Source organism: Suricata suricatta, chromosome 10 (genome assembly GCF_006229205.1).
Source record: "Suricata suricatta isolate VVHF042 chromosome 10, meerkat_22Aug2017_6uvM2_HiC, whole genome shotgun sequence".
In the NCBI taxonomy this organism is placed as follows: Eukaryota; Metazoa; Chordata; class Mammalia; order Carnivora; family Herpestidae; genus Suricata; species Suricata suricatta.
In genome coordinates this window covers 75,525,051-75,532,821 of record NC_043709.1, presented here as the reverse complement: position 1 = coordinate 75,532,821, position 7,771 = coordinate 75,525,051, and positions in this window count along the sequence as shown.

Below are 7,771 nucleotides of genomic sequence, written 5' to 3'. Positions count from 1 at the left end.
GGGTCAGAGAGAGAGGGATACACAGGATCTGAAGCAGGCTCCAGGCTCTGAGCTAGCTGTCAGCACAGAGCCAGGCGCAGGGCTCAAACCCACAAACCATGAGATCATAACCTGAGCCAAAGCTGGCTGCTTAACCAACTGAGCCACCCAGGTGCCCCTAGTTGTTTGTTTTAATACATGCTAGAACATTTTCTAAGTCCACTTGCCCTGAAGTTACCTGAAAATGGGTTCACCTCTTGATGGGTGTCCAGCCAAAAAGACACAACCACGCCAAAGAATAGGAAAAGGAAGGGTTTTATTTGCAACAAGTGAAGGAGAATACGGAGGATATTTCCCAAATGAACAAACCTGGGAAACTTTTAAGCTAAGGGTACATACATATTCATGAAAGGGCTTGTGTAGTGGAAATTTCAGATTGGAATTGGGGTAAAAGTCATGTTAAGGTGACAGAGTTTAGGTCTTAGTTGATCCAAGTTATGAGCAGCAGCAAGGGTCAGAATTGTCAATTCTCTGGCTCCAGCTGGTCTGGTATTTGAGTGCTCAAAGGGGTTTAAATACTGCAAAGATAACTCAAGAATGTTCATAAGGTCAATCTTTACTTTTGAACCAGCCCTGGGAGTTTTACTATATCAGGATTTATTGTCCCTGATATGATTAGGCAATCTCCTGGCCTGATAGTGGCTGTTTGTTCTTACATTCTTTTTTGTTCTCTTAAAATCATTAACTTCTGAGGTCTATTCTTCTGCTATTTCAACATATCCCAGGAAATTCTGCAAGAAATGTACTGTGGACCAGCAGTTCTGATCACAAGGCATAGATCACAAGATGGCCAGATTCTGAAATGACTTTTCTTATGTCAGGAAAGCTATGTCTCATCTTTCTTTTTCTGGAGACCCTCCTAAGTCTGCCTACATTAATGTGACACTCTTGGGAAATGACACTATATATTTGACAACAATCAACATCTGATGAGGGTACAGAAAGACAACTGCTCCTTAAGATTAAAAGTTAACATGTAAACCTAATAAATTGTTAGGATGCTTAGCCCCAAATGTGATAAGCCTTAATTGCTCTGAAAAAGTTAACCACTTTTATTGCTAATTTAGCAATCTTATTTGGCATTTCGTTCTCCTATGACTGTATAAATAAGACTGTTTTCCAAATCTTCTCAAGCCAACTCTTTTCTTACCTGATGGTTCCTTCATAATTCAATAAAACCATTTCATGTATTAACAAATTTATCTAAGAATTTTGCCTATCAATATAATTAAGTATTCACAGTCAAGGCTCTGGAAGGAATGTACAAAGAAAAATTAGTAATTGTATTTCTGGGGATCCAAGTACAAAATTGAATTTTTACATTTTTGTATTACTTTTATATTTTAAGCATCCCAATTTAAGAAAATGTTAGGGTGGCAGCAACTGACTCTTGATTTCAGTTGTGATCTCATGGTTCTTGAGTTTAAGCCCCATGTTGGGCTCTGCCCCAACAGTGCAGAGCCTGCTTGGGATTCTGTCTTTCTCCTTTTTCTGCCCTTCCCATGCAGAGGTGTGCATGCTATCTCTCTCTCTCTCTCTCAGAATAAATACACATATATAATAAAATAAAATAAAAGTTATTGTGTCTAAGTAAAAACAAAGAAAACAGAATGTTTCCATAAACTCTGTGTTCACTAGAAAAATGATTTAGTAAACTATATCTTTTTTCCTTAGAAAAATATTCAGTCATTAAAATTATGTTTGTGAAGATTACATTTTATTTTATTTTAATTTTTTAAAAAGTTTATTGTTTGGGGAAAAACTGAGAGCTTCCCCTGAGTTCAGGAACACGACAGGGATGTCTACTTTCACCACTATTTTTTAATATAGTGCTAAAACTCCTAGTATCAGCAATCAGACAACAAAAGGAAATAAAAGGCATCAGGATGGGCAAAGATAGTTAGGAAGGACGTTGGGTTTTAGGTTGGTGTTGAGGCGAATAACCACCAGGACTTCGGGTGCTTTGACGAAACCTCAGATGCAAGGCCTTCTGGCCAGGCGCCTGCGATTTCCTGTCGTCGGAGCATTCCATCCCTGGGGGTTGTAGCTTCCTATAAGTTTGCTGTGGCTGAACCAAGAAAGGAGGCATATGCTGATTTCTACAGAAATTATGATTCCATGAAAGATTTTGAGGAGATGAGGAAGGCTGGTATCTTTCAGAGTACAAAGTGATTTTGGAGTGTAAAGAATTTCTTTGGGTTGAGTTCCCTGGAAGTTTGTCACTGACCTGTGTTCCTGAACCATGAAACATGAATATTGGGTTATGGAATAGTTTCTCTTGATAAATAAACTAACAGATGCTGTGGAAAAAAAAAAAAAGAATTGGCAAAGATGAAGTCAAACGTTCACTTTCTGCAGATGACGTGATACTCTACATGGAAAACCTGACAGACTCTACCAGAAGCCTGCTAGAACTGATCCATGAATTCAGCAACGTTGCAGGGTACAAAATCAACGTCCAGAAATCGGTCGCGTTGTTATACACCAATAATGAAGCAATAGAAAGAGAAATCATGAAAATCGTCCCATTCACAATTGCACAAAAAAACATAAAATACCTAGGAATAAACCTAAGCAAAGATGTAAAAGATCTGTATGATGAAAACTATAGAAAACTTATGAAGGAAATTGAAAAAGATACAAAGAAATGGAAAAACATTCCATGCTCATTGATCGGAAGCATAAACATTGTTAAAATGTCATTATTACCCAAAGCAATCTACACATTCAATGCAATCCCAATCAAAATTGCACAAGCATTCTTCTCAAAGCTAGAATAAACTATCCTAAAATTTGTATGGAAACACAAAAGACCTCAAATAGCCAAAGTAATATTGAAGAAGAAAACCAAAATGGGAGGCATCACAATCCCAGCCTTTAGCCTCTACTACAAAACTGTCATCATCAAGACAGTATGGTATTGGCACAAAAACAGATACATAGACCAAGGGGATAGGATGGAGAACCCAGAATTGGACCCCCAAATGTATGGCCAATTAATCTTTGACAAAGCAGGAAAGAGTATCCAGTGGAAAAAAGACTGCCTCTTTAGCAGGTGGTGCTGGGAGAACTGGACAGCAACATGCAGAAGAATGAAACTAGACCACTTTCTTACACCATTTACAAAAATAAACTCGAAATGGATGAAGGACCCCAATGTGAGATAGTTTCCTATCAAAACCTTAGAGGAGAAAGCAGTAACCAATGTTCTTGACCTCAACTATAGCAATTTCTTACTCAACACATCCCCAAAGGCAAGAGATCAAGAGCAAAAATGAATTATTGGAACTTCATCAGGATAAAAATCTTCTGCACTGTAAAGGAAACAATCAATAAAACGAATAGGCAACTGACACAATGGGAAAAGATAGTTGCAAATGACACATCAGATAAAGGGCTAGTATCCAAAATCTATAAAGAACTCCCAAACTCCACACCTGAAAAACAAATAATCCAGTGATTTCCAAATCAGGAAACTGTAGGTGGTGGTGAGAATGTGGAGAGACGGGCACCCTCCTACACTGTTGGTGGCAATGTAAACTGGTGCAGCCGCTCTGGAAAACAGTGTGGAGGTTCCTCAAAGAATTACCAATAGACCTCCCCTATGATCCAGCAATAGCACTGCTAGGAATTTACCCAAGGGATACAGGAGTGCTGATGCCTAGGGGCACATGTACCCCAATGTTTATAGTGGCACATTCAACAATAGCCAAATCATGGAAAGAGCCTAAATGTCCATCAATTGATGAATGAATCAAGAAGATGTGGTTTATATGTAAAATAGAATACTACATGGTAATGAGAAAGAATGAAATCTGGCCATTTGTAGCAAAGTAGATAGAATGTGAAGGTATTATGCTAAGTGAAATAAGTCAGGCAGAGAAGGACAGACACTATATGTTTTCACTTATAAGTGGAACAGGAGAAACTTAACAGAGGACCATAGGGGAGGGAAAGGGGTAAAAATAGTTGGGGAGCAAGAGGGAGGCAAACCATGAGAGACTCTTGAATATTGAGAACAAACTGAGGGCTGATGAGGAGGGGGAGAAGGGAGAGGGGATGATGGGCCTGGAGGAGGGCCCTTGGGATGAATACTGGCTGTTACATAAAAACCAACTTGATAATAAACTATAAAAGAAAAAAATAAAATTACAAAGTAATTTTCCAAAACAAAAAAGTTTATTTATAAGTAATCTCTATACCCAACATAGGGCTCAAACTCACAACCCCAAGAGTAAGAGTCACGTGCTCTACTGACAGCCAGTCAGGCACTCCAAGATGATATTTTAATTGCTTAATTTTTTTCTGTGGTATGATTTTTTATTTTTCTTTCAAATTTGTATTTAATTCTCTTAGTCAATCTATAGTGGTTTCAAAAGTAGAGTTTAGTGACTCATCACTCACATACAACATCTAGTGCTTATCATAACCAGTGCCCTCCTTAGTACCCATCACCCATCTAGCCCATCTCCCACCCAATTCCCTCCAGCAACCCTCAGTTTGTTCTCTATTAAGAGTCTCTCTTGGCTTATTTACCTCTCTCCTTTTTTCCCACCCTCCCATATGTTCCTTTTTTTTTTTTAAGTTTATTTATTTATTTAGAAAGAGAGAGAAAGCACGTGAGCAAGAGGGAGAGAGAGTCCCAAACAGGTACCGCATTGTCAGCACAGAGCCCAATCTAGAGGTTGAACTTACAAATCATGAGATCATGACCTTAGCCTAAGTCAGATGCTTAACCAATTGAGCCACCAAGGTGCCTTCCCCCATCTGTTTTGTTTCTTAAATCCCACATATGACTGACATCATATGGTATTTGTCCTTCTCTGACTTATTTCACTTAGTATAATGCACTCTAGCTCTATCTGTGTTGTTGGAAATGACAAGATTTAATTCTTTCTGATAACTGAGTATTCTCTGTATTCTGAGTAACTATATATTCCATTGTACATATATACCACATATTCAAAGATTATATTTTAACATATAAAACTATTTAAAAGAAACCTATGCATAGAAAAGAAATAATGGAAGAAAAAAATCAATATATTAATGATAGTTGTCTTTGGGTAATAAGATCAAAATTTTATTTTTCAGTATTTTCCTCATTGCCTAATGATCACATATTATTTTAATAATGAGGAAAATGTTGACACAAACAAAATGCAGCATGTTTCAGCATGCCCCGACTCTTTTCATTGAGGGTGTGTGAGGCAATAGTTTGGCCTACTGTGAATTTTACAATGACTTGTAGTTTGTATTCCCTCCCACAACTAAGAATTTTACCTCACATAATGGATGTTTGATAGTTGACTTTTTTTTAAGGAGTGCAATTAACACTTTAATCTGTGGTTAAATTAAAGTCTTGTAAGTTTTGACTAAGACGACATCATTTCTGTACCATATTATTAATCAAAGGGACTACTTCAGATGGTTTATCTATTTGGAAAAAAATTTTTTAATAGACATAAGGGAAAAAAAGCTCTACCTTGTTAGGTTTATACTTGGGGGTATGCAAACTAAATAACAGGAGAAAAGGCACTCGATTTTTATTTTTTATGTGTATAGGAGTTCACAGAAGAGAAATGAAACTTAAAGGAGCAGAGCTTATATACTCTTAACAAAAGAAAGGGAGTTTAGTCTTCAAAGGACAGTAAATGGTAGAAAAGTGAACCGAATAGAAGATAAGGGCTATTTTAATAAGGTTTTATTTATGCAAACTCATCCTAGTGATGGCTCCTTGGCATGGATAGTAAGAGTCACTCTTGTCTCCCTGTGATGGTGGTGGTTAGGGACAGAGGTATGACTCTTAATGTCCTCAGCTCAAAATAATCCGTATGTTAAAGTGGCATGTTTTGTGTTGATATATTCTGATCCCTTGAACAAACAAAGTCAAAATACCTTTAGGGTAAAAATTCACCATTTTGTGTAGAGAATTCATCACTGTGCAGAATTTATGCTTTTTGAGAAAGCAGGATGTCACAATGGTTATAAGCAAAAATTCTTTTTTTTAAGAATTTTATTATTTATTCATTTATTTATTTATTTATTTATTTATTTACCCAACAAGGGGCTCAAACTCATGTCCTGGGGATCAAGAGTTGCAGGCTCTTCTGACTGAGCCAGCCAGGCAGAAACTCTATTTATTTTAAAATTTTTAATGTTTTTTTAAATTTTTATTTTTGAGATACAGAAAGAGACAGTGCAAGCAGGGGAGGATCAGAGAGAGAGGGAGACACAGAATCTGAAGCAGGCTCCAGGCTCTGAGCTGTCAGCACAGAGCCAGATGTGGGGCTCTAACCCATGAACTGAACAGTGAGATCATGACCTGGGCCAAAGCTGGATGCTTAACCAACTGAGCCACCCAGGCACCCTGGAAACTCTTGATTGCCTGGCTTTTCATATTCTAGTAATGTGCCCTTGGGCAAATTATTAACCTCTTTGAGCTCAATTTCTTCACCTGTAAAATAATATTGTGGTAATGATCAAGCAAGATAAGGCATAGTTACTAAAATGTCTGATATATAAAAAGGCATAAATGCTACAAATATAATTTTATGTTTCTCTTAGATGTTTATTTTATAAGTGCCCTGAGTCCTTGTAGCAGGCAGAGTTAGATTTGAGAAGCAGAAACAATATCAGTAATAGAATAAAGGGTTCGTTTTAGGCATTAGAACTTCGATGATTATGGTTAGCTGGTTGAGACGTTGATGCAAGGCTCTTGGATAGAGCCTGATGCATTCAGGCGGGCAGTCAGGGAAGCTGGATGTGAGGTTTGGAAGAGAAGGAACTGGAGTCCATATGGAAAGACTAGAAACCACAAGGACAAACCATGATTTTGGGTGACCTGTAGTGGAAGCTGGTGCCTTTCCTCATGGAACTAACCATACACCTGGCCCAGGATTAGGAAAAGCTGAAGGAAGGAATATGATGTGTGCTTGAAGAACTGTGAACTGAGTACTAGCATTCACTACTAGGTGAGCTACCATATCAGCAACAACATGTGCTCACTACTACAATGTGCTCACTACCTGGCACCGTCTATTGACTTTTGGCATGAAAAAAATGCTGCTTCACTGAGGCCTTCTATAAAACATACTCATATTTCCCCTGTGCCCATCTGTAACTCAAAATCATGCAGGGAAAGAAATTCTGGGAAAGTTAGTTTGAAGTTAGCTAGGTTGATGTAGTACAAAGTCATCATATTCTTGTTTTACTTATGATCCTGCCTACTTCAGTCCAAAACTGAAAACTTAGAGGAAAAAACACACCATAACAAACAGAATTTTGTTTAACAAGGGACTGTCAAACTCTTGTGCAGATTTGGCCTCTGGGAGAAGATTGGGTCCAAAGAAATCTGAATGAGTTTTAACAGCATGTCCAGCATGATAGCCACCTTATTTGGTCCTCAAATAGTGCCCATCTACAAGGGGCTTTAAACATGGATCATCTAAAGGAGTTTCAAAGAAATGAGAGCAAGGAAGTTATCATTCCCAAATAAGCCCATAATAGTTATGAGGTTTGTCTTCCTTTGAATGAGAAACAACAGTGGTGGGTTCTAGACTATCCCTGCAATGGATAAATAGGTACAGAGAACAAGAGATGATTTTTTAGGAAGTCAGTCCAGAGGCAGAGAAATGCTAGCTATTTTCATTTAAGAATGAAATCTGAGCAGCATCAGGGACTATGAAGTTAAGTGCAGGTAATAAGACTAAGTCCCCAGACTGGTAGTTAC